Source organism: Trichosurus vulpecula, chromosome 4 (assembly GCF_011100635.1).
Source record: "Trichosurus vulpecula isolate mTriVul1 chromosome 4, mTriVul1.pri, whole genome shotgun sequence".
NCBI lineage: Eukaryota > Metazoa > Chordata > Mammalia > Diprotodontia > Phalangeridae > Trichosurus > Trichosurus vulpecula.
The window spans coordinates 320,159,679-320,171,982 of NC_050576.1; positions in this window are offsets into that span (position 1 = coordinate 320,159,679).

Consider the following 12,304-nt stretch of genomic DNA (forward strand, 5'->3'; position numbering starts at 1 on the left):
ATGACAATATTAACCTAAAGAACTCATTCTATTGAAATTCTTGTTCTACAGTGCAATCATGGTGAATGTCTTTACAAGAAGTTGATTGAGAAATAGACCAGAACTTCACAGGAGTAGAGAGACTTTGAGGATTAAGACTTCTTGAGAAACAATAGAGAGATATTGATGCACAGAAGAAAGACAAGGCATCTTTTTATAATTAAAAAAAATGGTATATGCATCACCAGATAAAGAGGATTGAATCAATGGGAAAATGGGAGTTGGAAGAGAGAGAATTCAGAACTGAAAGTAAAATGGATTTTATTTCAAAAATCAATAATATATCACTTAGAACCATTCTAGACCTGTGATTTGATTTTATTTTTTCCACTTAATACTATTTTGTTTTTTCCAATTTCATATAAAGATAGTTTTCAACATTCACATCAGTAAGATTTTGTGTTCCAAATTGTTTTCCCTTTCCCTCCCTCTCCTCTCCAATCCACAAGATGGCAAGAAATCTCATATAGGCTATACATGTAAAATCACTTTAGTCATGTTGTGAAAGAAGTATCAGAACAAAAAGGAAAGATAAAGAGAAAGGAAAAAAGATGAAATAGTATGTTTGCATCTGCATTCAGACTCCATATTTGTTTACTGAATGTGGTTAGCATTTTCCATTAGGAGTCTTTTGGAATTGTTTTACATAATTGTATTACTGAGAAAGACTAAGCCTATCAAAGTTGCTCATTATACAATGTCACTGTTACTGTCTACAATGTACTCCTGGTTCTGCTCACTTCACTCAGCATCAGTCCCTGTAAGTCCATTTCTTTTTTTATCTTCTGAAATTTCCTTGCTCATGATTTCTTATACCATAATAGTATTCCATCACATTCATGTATCACAACTTATAGCATAATAGTATTCTATTACATTCATGTACCACAACAATTTCTGCCTTTCCCCAGTTGATGGGCAACCTCTCAATTTCCAATTCTTTCTTACCACAAAAAGAGATGCTCTGTATATTTTTGGACATGTGGGTATTTTTCCCTTTTTTAATTATCTCTTTGGAATACAAACTTGAAAGTGAGATTGTTGATCAAAGGGTATGCAGTTTTATAGCCTTTTGGGCATAGTTCCAAATTGCTCTTCAGAATGGTTGGATCAGTTTATAACTCAACCAATATTCATGATCCAATTTTCCACATCTTCTACAGCATTTATCATTTTCTTGTTTTGTCATGTTACCCAATCTGATAGGTGTCATGTGGTATCTCAGAGTTGTTTAATTTGAAGTTCCCTAATCAATAGTGATTTAGAGAATTTTTAATATGAATTATAAATTCTTATAAATTTGACTCAGTTCTCTATATACTTTAGAAATAATGCCCTTATCAGAGACTCTGATTGTAAAAATTGTTTTCCAGCTTTCTTCTTTCCTTCTAATCTTGGTTGCATTGGCTTTGTTCTGTAGAACTTTTTTAATTCTCCATAGAACAGAAGAATTTATAACCAAATGAGAAATAGAGAACACTATGAAATACAAAGTGGGATAATTTTGGATACATGGAATTAAAAAAGTTAATTACCTGACAGGTAAACTATAACTTGCTCTCATAATTTGCTTATGTCACCCTTTATGTCTAAATCATGTACTCATTTTGATTTCATCTTGGTATACATTGTGAGATATTGGTCTATGCCTAGTTTCTTCCATACCATTTTCTAGTTTTCCTGGCAGCTTTTGTCAAATAGTGAGTTCTTATCCCAGAAGCTGGAATCTTTGTGTTTGTCAAATAGTAGATTACTATAGTAATTAACTACTTTGTCTTGAGTCCTAACTTCTTGCTCTGATCCACCACTCTTTCTTTTTTTTCTTTTTTTTGAATTTTATTTTAGACAAAAGTGCCAGAACATAAATACAGAATAGAGAAAAGAAACAAAAACATCTTATAAACTTAAATACTGAAACTTAAATACAAAGTAAGAAAGAAAAAAAAAAAACATGTTGCATGCATAGCAGAACATAAGAGAGGATTCAAAATATGTAAGAATAAATTTTCATTTCAAGATAGCCTGTATGATAATGCACATTGTTGAGAATTGTCCATCTTTTCTTTGCTTCCTTGTGAGTTTTCTTTTGTTCTCTGCTGTGTACTTTTTCATTTTTTTCTTTTTTCCTCTCCCCCTACCCCCAGAAGGCTACAGTATAGTTTAGATATGTTCCTCAATAGCTATAGATATATACATACAAATATACTTATACATACCTATGTACACATATATTTTCCCAAACATACTCTATTCCTGATCTTTGTTTTCATGCTTGTGCATATCTCTTGTTTCCTATCCCTCCTGCCTCCTCTACTTTACTTCTACCTGCTATGTTGCCCTCCTATTACATGCCTACCCACTTCCTCTACGAACTACCTTGCCCTCCTGTTACTTGCCTGGATCCCTCCCCTATCATCCCATTCCCATAAATCAAAACACCCTTCTATACCCCATTTTTACCAATTTCCTCATTCTGCCCTCTAAAAATCCCTCCCTTGTCTTCTCCCCCATCTCTATGCATCAACATTTTATTTTGCCTAAATTTAGAAAATTTTTATACCCTTCTAAATATATATATGTATTGTTCCCTCTTGAACGCATTCCTGATTAAAATAGATTACCAGAACTACCAGCTCTCCTCCCCTAACTCCTCTGTATCTTTTCTTCCTCTTGCACCTCATTTGTATAAAATAGTTACTCTTTTTAGCTCTTCCTAAATGGTTTTACTTTTAAAATTCACATCATAGGTTTACCTCAGTCTTTCTTATGAATTCGCCAAGTATTAATAAGAAACTTAGATATACATATTACATTATATAAAAGGTTTGTCCTTATGAATCCCTTATAATCAGCCTTTGGTATATACTTTATATTTCTCTTGGTTCTTGTAGGTAAAAACTTTCATTAAGTTCAGGAATTTTTTTACAAAGACTTAAAAGTCTGAAAGTTTATCAAATGTCCATTTTTTTATTTCAAGAAAATATTTAATTTTACAGGGTTTGATATTTTTGGCCAAAGCCCCAGGTATTTGGCTCTTCGATATATTGCATTCCAAGACCTGCAGTCCTTTAATATCCACTCTATTTATTATCCAATTCAAAGTAATTTTTATGATTGCTGCTTTATAATACAATTTAAGATCTGGTATGGCTAGGCCATCTTCCCTAGCATTTTTTCATTAATTCCCTTAATATTTTGAACCTTTTGTTCTTCCAGATAAATTTTCTTTATTATTTTTCTAGTTCTATAAAATATTTTTGTTAGTTTGATTGGTATGGCACTGAATAAGTAAATTAATTTAGGTAGTATTGCATTTTTATTATATTAGCTCAGCCTAACTATGAGCAACTGTTATTTTTCCAATTATTTAGATCTGGTTTCACTTGTCTGAGAAGAGTTTTGCAATGGTGTTCACATAGTACCTGGGTTTGTTTTGGCAGGTAAACTCCAAAATATTTTATACAATCTACAGTTATTTTAATGGAATGTCTTTTTCTATCTCTTGCTGTTGGGCTTTGTTAGTAATATATAGAAATGCCAATGATTTATATGGGTTTATTTTATATCTTCCAACTTTGGTAAAGTTGTTAATTATTTCAAATAATTTTTTAGCTGATTCTCTAGTGTTCACTAAGTATACCATCATATCATTTGCACAGAGGGATAGTTGTGTTTCTTCTTTTCCTATTTTAATTCTTTCAATTTCTTGTTCTCTTATTGCCGAAGCTAACATCTGTAGTGTTGTATCGAATAATAGTGGTGATAATGGACATCCTTGTTTCACCCCTGATGTTGTTGGAAATGCTTCTAGCTGATTCCCATTACATATAATGCTTTCTGATGGTTTTAGATGGATGCTCCTTATCATTTTAAGGAAAACCTAATTGATTCCTATACTTTGTATTTTCTTAAATAGCAATTGTTGCTACATTTTGTTAAAAGCTTTTTGTGTGTCTATTAAGTGTGTCATATTGTGTGTCTATTGTGTGTCATATGATTTCTGTTGACTTTGTTAGAGATATCCTGGTGGGAAAATCCCTCCACAAATACAGATTAAAACTCATCCGTAATGTAGATAGTTGTCAGAAATTAGGACATAAAATGATTTGCTGAGAATCACACAATCAGAAATGGTGAAAGGAATCATAGCATGGTAGATAGTCTTCCTTCAAGTCAGGAACATTTGGATTCATGTCTTTATCTCTCACACTACAGTTATATAGGAAACATGATTATGATTTACACTACTTTAAGTTAAGTCCTCTTAGTTGGGGTGGGGGATTCTTAAGTTAACTGAGTATATCACTTCACCTATCGAGTACTGACATATCCATAGGCACATTCTTAATAAGAAAATAGCTCATTATTGGTTTTCAGTGATTAAGACAAAACCCATTATGACTGACTGATTGGGACTCAGAAGGAGAGTTTCTTACAGTAGATCTTTCTTCTTTGAAATGCAATATAAAAATGATAAATGGTGAATAAAAACAAATTATAAATAAATTATATTTCAATAATTAAAAAATAAAATGTTAGAAGACAAAGAAGAAGGCTTCTATTGGAAATTTGTTGTTGTAGTTTGGTATTTCATTCATTTCTGACTCTTCTGACCCCATATGGGGTTTTCTTGACAAAGATACTAGAGTGATTTGCCAGTATCTTCCCCAGTGGATTAAGGCAAAAGAGGTTAAGTGACTTGTTCAGGGTCACACAGCTAGTGAGTTTCTGAGTCTGGATTTTAGATCAGGTCTTCCTGACTTCAGGCCCAGTGGTCTATACATTGAACCACTTAGTTGTCTCCTATGGAAATTTAGTTATCTGTATATTATTATTGAAATTAAAGTACATGGCATATGATCCTAAGAATGTTTCATGTCTAGCTCCTAGTATTTATGAAACAAGCATATTTGGAAAGCACATTGAATTTGAAATAAAAGCACCTAGCATCAAATCCTTCTTCTCAGTCTTAGCATGTAAAAATATGTCCTATGGCAAATGTCACAAACTCGAAGTACCTCAGTTTCATCTTCTATAAAATGTGACATGGTAAGATAAAATGGCCTATACCTCTAAATCTATCATGTTTCTGTAAGATACTGATGAGTGCTCAATATTTTTATTGAAAATAAAACATCAGGTGCAAAGCTAGATTATTCACAAAAAAGAGAAAAAAAAACATGTTATAGAATACTGGATCTATGAATTAGGTTCCGAGCAACTCAGTCACATATTTATCTGTTACCTCTACTTGTAAAAAAAAACCAAAACCTTGTAAAAAATGAAAGCATATTTTATGGTGGACTACACTACAAAACAAATTGCAGGTGCATTTTAATATCTTTTTTGATGTGCTCCCGAATCTATTCTAAATCAGTCATTTCCTTGCAGAGCAGAGATGAAACAAAGGGATAAACAAATGTGAAATGCCAAGTGGTCAAGCTGAAAAAGAAGGCTCAATTTGTTCAGTCAATTAATTGCATCAAAATAGAAAGCCAATTTCTATTCATGCTCATGTTGGGCCTACAACTACAAATCAATTTCCTGCCACCATCTTCTGAATGTAGTTGGTCAGAAGCAGAAACATCTTACTCTCCACTAAGTTCTGGCACAAATAATCTTGAACTTCTAGATGTAATGACAGAAAACAAATTGCCTTCCAAGGAAACAACAGGCAGTGAAAAATCTAGCTGATGCTGCCTGCAGTGGTATGCCTCATTCTACAGCAGATGTTCTGATAAAGTCTTTTTTCATGAATCCAATTCCAGAAATATAAGAGGAAGAGTCTACAAAAGAAAGAAACATGGAAACTAATCATGAGCACTTTAGCATTGATGAAATAACTTTAACATTTGAGTATTTAATATAAGCAATCATATTTTCATGAAATGCTTCAAGATTAGATCTATTAGATCAGATTATTTAACATCTTCAAATTCAAATAACATCATATGATTTCATATTCATATTCCAAGAGTGAATGTGCTAAAATGGATGGCAATGTGGAGTTGTTGAGTTATTGTATTGAGTTCACATGAATCTTGCCAAGCACATCAACCTTTGCATCACAAATGGTGGAAATCATATTGAAGATGTTAATTATCAGTATTCCAATTAAATAAAATGTTGTTGAAAATTTCAATCATTTCATTTCTTGAAAATATACATTTTTGCCTATGTGTCCAGACTTTAGGAACACCCTGTACAAATTGGTGGCTAGCATAGTATATCAGATGCTTTGTATTTTTCATAAATTAAGAGATGACAAATCCTCACAATACAAAGGCAGACCTGAAAATATCTTTATGAATTCAATGAATAAGCTGTATTGAAATGTAATTGTTTTCACTTAAATATCAGGTGCCCATAATTCCTGGAATATGAAAAGGATGTACAGGTCATTCCAAAAGTCTTATTGTACATTTTAGCTATCAAAACTCAAAACCTCACTCAAACACTTGAGACATAAGTACAAGCTTTTTATTATTTTTTTTGAGGGGGACTAGATCACCTTATGTCATCAAGTCTGAAAGTATAGCAGCTACACATGGGCTGGACCTTCTTGCTGACCATTAGAGAAGCTCTGAACTGCTCATTATCTGACCTGGGCCAGCCCTCCCCTCATTAGGAAGTCTAATGGCCTCCTTAACTCTAGTACTTGCTATACTAGTACCAGACTTAATGTGGGCACTCAATGTTTTTATTCCTACTTCATACCAGAATTGAACTCAAGCTTCTAACTCCAGCATCCACTACAACAGTGAATATATGTGTGTAAAACACCATCCATCCATAAATATTTAAGAACAATGTTTTTAATAGATTTTACCAAACCAAATAACCATAACCTCTAATTTCCATGCAGCAAAAAAAAATTCATAATAGAGATTTAACTGAAAAATATGTTGTGTGTGTGTGTATATATATATATATATATATATAGATATATGTATACACATACATATACACACAGGCAGAAAGAGAAAGGGAATAAGATGAGACACATAACAATCCCCATCTGGTCTGTCATTGCAGCTGTCTTGAACAGCTCCAGGCTTTAAACGAGTTTACAGAACATGAGCTTATATTTCAATACATTTATTATTTTTAGAATTTTTTATACTACAATGCAATAAATAGTCTACACAAAATTATATCAAAAGACAATAGGATCATAGGTTTAGAATTTGAAGGGACATTATAAGTCATCTAGTCTAACTCTTAATTTTATAATTGAAGAAACTGAAACCAAGAGTTTGAGACTTATTTAAGGTCACATAGATAGTAAATGGGAAAGTAAGAATTCCATCTGAGATCCCTGGCTCTACATCTAGTTCTCTTTTCATTGTAATATTTTGTCTGCAATAAGTATAGCAATATGGTGGCTTGTTCTGAGTCCATTAATTTTCTAGACCTTAGAAAAAGATGATCAGAATGAGATGAATACCATAAACATTAATATTTTGACTACTAACTGATATTTATATATTACTTTATGGTTTAAAAATTCTTTATGTTCAGTTTATCATGAGATCTTTATAACAACACTATTAGGCACATACTATGAATATCCCATTACCTCTTTTTACAGATGAAGCAATTGGGACTAAAGAGCTTAAGTGACTTCCCATGTTCACATGCTAATAGGGATTGAACGTGGATATAAGTAGTTCTCTCCTTACCCCAAGTCCAACAGTCTTTACATTCACCATAATATGCTACTTCACCTTGTTAAATTATGATAGTAATGAAAATTTTTCCCAAAGAAGATAAAATAAATTTTTTCCTAGCTCCTTCTTTGCAAAGGAGGATATTAAGTGTAAAAAACATTAAATTTACTATGACACTTTGTTGATGATTTGGTTATTCTTGCAGAAGAGCTCTTTTTAAAATTTTTTAATCTTTTTTTTTGCTTGATGTTTATTCCTCTATGCAAAAGATGGCTCATTGGATGTGTAAGGAAGGATGTGTGTGTGTGTGCATGTGTGTGTGTGTTCCAAAATTAAAGTAACAAAAACTTAATTAAATTAAAAAAGAATGGGGCTTTCAGAAAATTTTTCTAGAAGATGGCAGAGTAAGCAATAAAATGATTTAACTCTCCCATATTCACCTCCAAACAACCATAAAACAGTGCCTGAAAATAAATCCTGGAACAGAAGAACAAGCCAAAAAAAAAAACAGTGTGAAACAATCTGCAAAGAAACTTCAAAATAAGCAAGAATGGTCTCTTACTTGTGTCAAAAGGGTACTCAGTCTAACACAGGAAGTGTCCCAGCAAGCCAGCAGCAAGCCCCACATCAGCAAACCAGCAGGATATCCTGATCCCTAGTGGGGTGGAGTATGCAAAAACCAACACGGGGACTCCTCATGTGCCTTAGCATAGCTAGGGGAATTCAAACTCCAATTCCAAGAACCCCCACTTCATCACAGCCCTAGACAAACAGACAATCACCACCATATTCTTTCAGTGTAGCCCTGGAGAAACATAGAAACACAGAAAAAAGTCTCAGCACATGACACCAACACTAGGAACCCAGCTGATCACCAGGTAGTATGCCAGACCCCTACAGCTTTCAACAGCACCAGGAATGCCCAACCCCACACCCTCATTATAGCACTAGACAGGGGGGTCCCCTATGGGCCTCAGTGTAATATCAGTACAGTGGAAGGTAAACAGCCAGGGCCTGCATCCAATGCCACAAGAATCCTGAGTCAATGCTCCATCTACCCTGAGCTCAAATTTAAAAGAAAGGAAAAAAAGACCAAAAGAGATGAGCCAAAAACAATAAAATAATCTGACCACAGAAAGTTATTATGATGACAAGGTAGATCAAGACATACTCAGAACAGGACAGCAACATCAAAAACCTTTGAGAGCCTCCCCCCCCCCCAAATATAAAGTGGTCTCAGGCCCAGAAATAACTCATGGAAGAGATCAAAAGGAGCTTAGAAATCATTTAAGAGAAGTAGAAAAACAATTGGAAAAAGAAATGAGAGTAACACAAGAGAATTGTGAAAAGAGTCAACAGCTTGGAAAAAGAAAAGTGCAATTGGCCAAATGGAAAAGGAAGTACAAAAGTTAATTGAGGAAAACAACTCTTTAAGTTAGAATTGGACAATTGGAAGCTGATGACTCTATAAGACATTAAGAATTAATCAAACAAATTTTAAAAAATGCAAAAATAGAAAATAATGTAAGATACCTCATGGGAAAAACAAACAAACTGGAAAATAGACCCAGGAGAAATAATTTGAAAATTATTAGACTACCTGAAAATTTTGATAAATGACCTTCCATATCATATTTCAAGAAATTAAAAAGTCGGGGGGCGGAGCCAAGATGGAAGCTGGTAAGCAGGGACTAACTTGAGTTCCATACCGAATCCCTCCAAAAACCTATAAAAAATGTCTCTGAACCAATCTTAGAATGGCAGAACCCACAAAACAGCAGAGGGGAGCAGGGCTCCAGCCCAGGACAGCCTGGATGGTCTCTGGGTGAGGTCTATCCCACACGGAGCTGGGAGCTGGGAACGGAGTGGAGCAGAGCCCAGCCTGAGCAGCGTGGACCAACCAGACCAACAACCGAGCAGAGCATGCCCTAGTCCCCTGAATCAGTGAGCTGCGGCAGTTACGAGACTTCTCAACCCACAAACACCAAAGACTGCTGAGAAGGTTAGTGGGAAAAGCTGCGGGAGTGGAAGGAGTTCTCAGTTCGGCTTCCAGCCCCAGGAGCAGCGGAGGTGGGGCAGCCAAGGCTGTTATTACTTCCGGTCCCAGGCCCACCTGGTGGGAGGAATTAAGTGGCGGATCAGAGCAGGAGTGTACAGCCTGCTGAAGATCTAAGCCCAGTCTGGGTTGGGGGTTGGGGAAGGAGCAGGGCTGGTGTGGCAGAGCCGGCACAAACCCCCAAACGTGGAACATAGAACTCTCTAGTCTACAAGTAATCATAGCCCACTGAAAAACTCAAAGGTCAAGTTAATTGAATGGGAATATGGCCAGGCAGCCAAAACGCACCCAGATTCAGTCTCAGACTTTGCATTCTTTCTTTGGTGACAAAGAAGACCAAAACATACAGCCTAAAGAAGTCAATAAAGTGCAAGAGCCTACACCAAAAGCCTCCAAAAAAACCATGAACTGGTCCCAGGCCATGGAAGAGCTCAAAAAGGATTTGGAAAAGCAAGTTAGAGAAGTAGAGGAAAAATTGGGAAGAGAAATGAGAAGGATGCGAGAAAACCATGAAAAACAAATCAATGACTTGCTAAAGGAGACCCAAAAAATACTGAAAAATACACTGAAGAAAACAACACCTTAAAAAACAGACTAACTCAAATGGCAAAAGAGCTCCAAAAAGCCAATGAGGAGAAGAATGCCTTGAAAGGCAGAATTAGCCAAATGGAAAAGGAGGTCCAATGGACCACTGAAGAAAATACTACTTTAAAAATTAGATTGCAGCAAGTGGAAGCTAGTGAATTTATGAGAAATCAAGATATTATAAAACAGAACCAAGGGAATGAAAAAATGGAAGACAATGTGAAATATCTCATTGGAAAAAACCACTGCCCTGGAAAATAGAACCAGGAGAGATAATTTAAAAATTATTGGACTACCTGAAAGCCATGATCAAGAAAAGAGCCTAGATATCATCTTTAAGAAATTATCAAGGAGAACTGCCCTGATATTCTAGAGTCACAGGGCAAAATAGAAATTGAAAGAATCCATCGATCGCCTCCTCAAATAGATACCAAAAAGAAATCTCCCAGGAATATTGTCGCCAAATTCCAGAGCTCCCAGATCAAGGAGAAAATACTGCAAGCAGCCAGAAAGAAACAATTTGAGTTTCCATTGTGGAAACCCAATCAGAATAATCCAAGATCTGGCAGCCTCTACATTAAGAGATCAAAGGACTTGGAATACAATATTCCAGAGGTCAATGGAGCTGGGATTAAAACCTAGAATTACTTACCCAGCAAAACTGAGTATCATGCTCCAAGGCAAAATATGTATTTTCAATAAAATAGAGGACTTTCAAGCTTTCTCAGTGAAAAGACCAGAACTGAATAGAAAATTTGACTTTCAAACAAAAGAATCAAGAGAAGCATGAAAAGGTAATCAAGAAAAAGAACAAGAAAAATAAATTGCAAGGGACTTACTAAAGGTGAACTGTTTTGTTGATACTCCTACATGGAAAGATGACAAGTATGATTCATGAGACCTCAGTATTAGGGTAGTCGAAGGGAATATGCATATATATATATATATATATATATATATATATATATATATATATATATATATATATACAGAGAGAGAGAGAGAGAGAGAGAGAGAGAGAGAGAGAGAGAGAGCGGACACAGGGTGAGTTGAAGATGAAGGGAAGATATCTAAAAGAAATCAAATCAATTTAAGGGATGAGAGAGGAACATACTGAGAGAGGGAGATAAGGAGAGTTAGAATGGGGTGGATTATCTCACATAAAGGTGGTAAGAGGAAGCAGTTCTGTGGGAGGAGGGGAGAGGGCAGGTGAGGGGGAAATGAGTGAACACTGCTCTCATCAGATTTGGCCCAAGGAGAGAATACCATACATACCCAATTGGGAATCTTACCCCACAGGAAAGATTAGGGAAGAAGATAAAAAAAATGGGGGTGATGATGGAGGGGAGGGCTGATGGGGGTGGAGAGCCCAGAGTGTGAGAGCAGCAGAATTGGGAAGGAGATATCAAAAAACATCGAGGCAGCAGACATCAAAAAGGTGTTGAAAAACAGACACTGAGAGAGCCGGCATCAAGGGAAATTGCAGAGCTGAGAGTGCAGACCAGAGAGTTGCAGAGATCAAAGAGCTGAGAATCCATAGCATTGAGAGATTGTAGAACTGAGAATCCAGAGAATCCAGAAGACTACAAGGACTCTGAGAACTGCAAAGGCTTTCATGAGCTGTGGAAGAGGACACAGGCAAGTAGACAGTTAGTATTCATGAGTGATTGTTTACTAGAAGGTCCTAGCAGGGGGTAAGATTACAGGATGACTTGGTTCCTTGCTGTAATATTGTGTTAGAATTTCCTTCTTTCTACGTTAAGGTGGGCTTACTTGTTTTGGAATATAATTACTATTCCTTGGAATTGGGGTCATTGATCTTGGGATTAGATCCTCTGGTGTCTAAATAAATGTTACACTTCCTCTACCTTCTACGTAGAGAGTTTTTCATACTTTGCAATTCTGAACCATATAGGCATGTTCATGGTCATCCTCAAGGTCATGAATCTTGCCT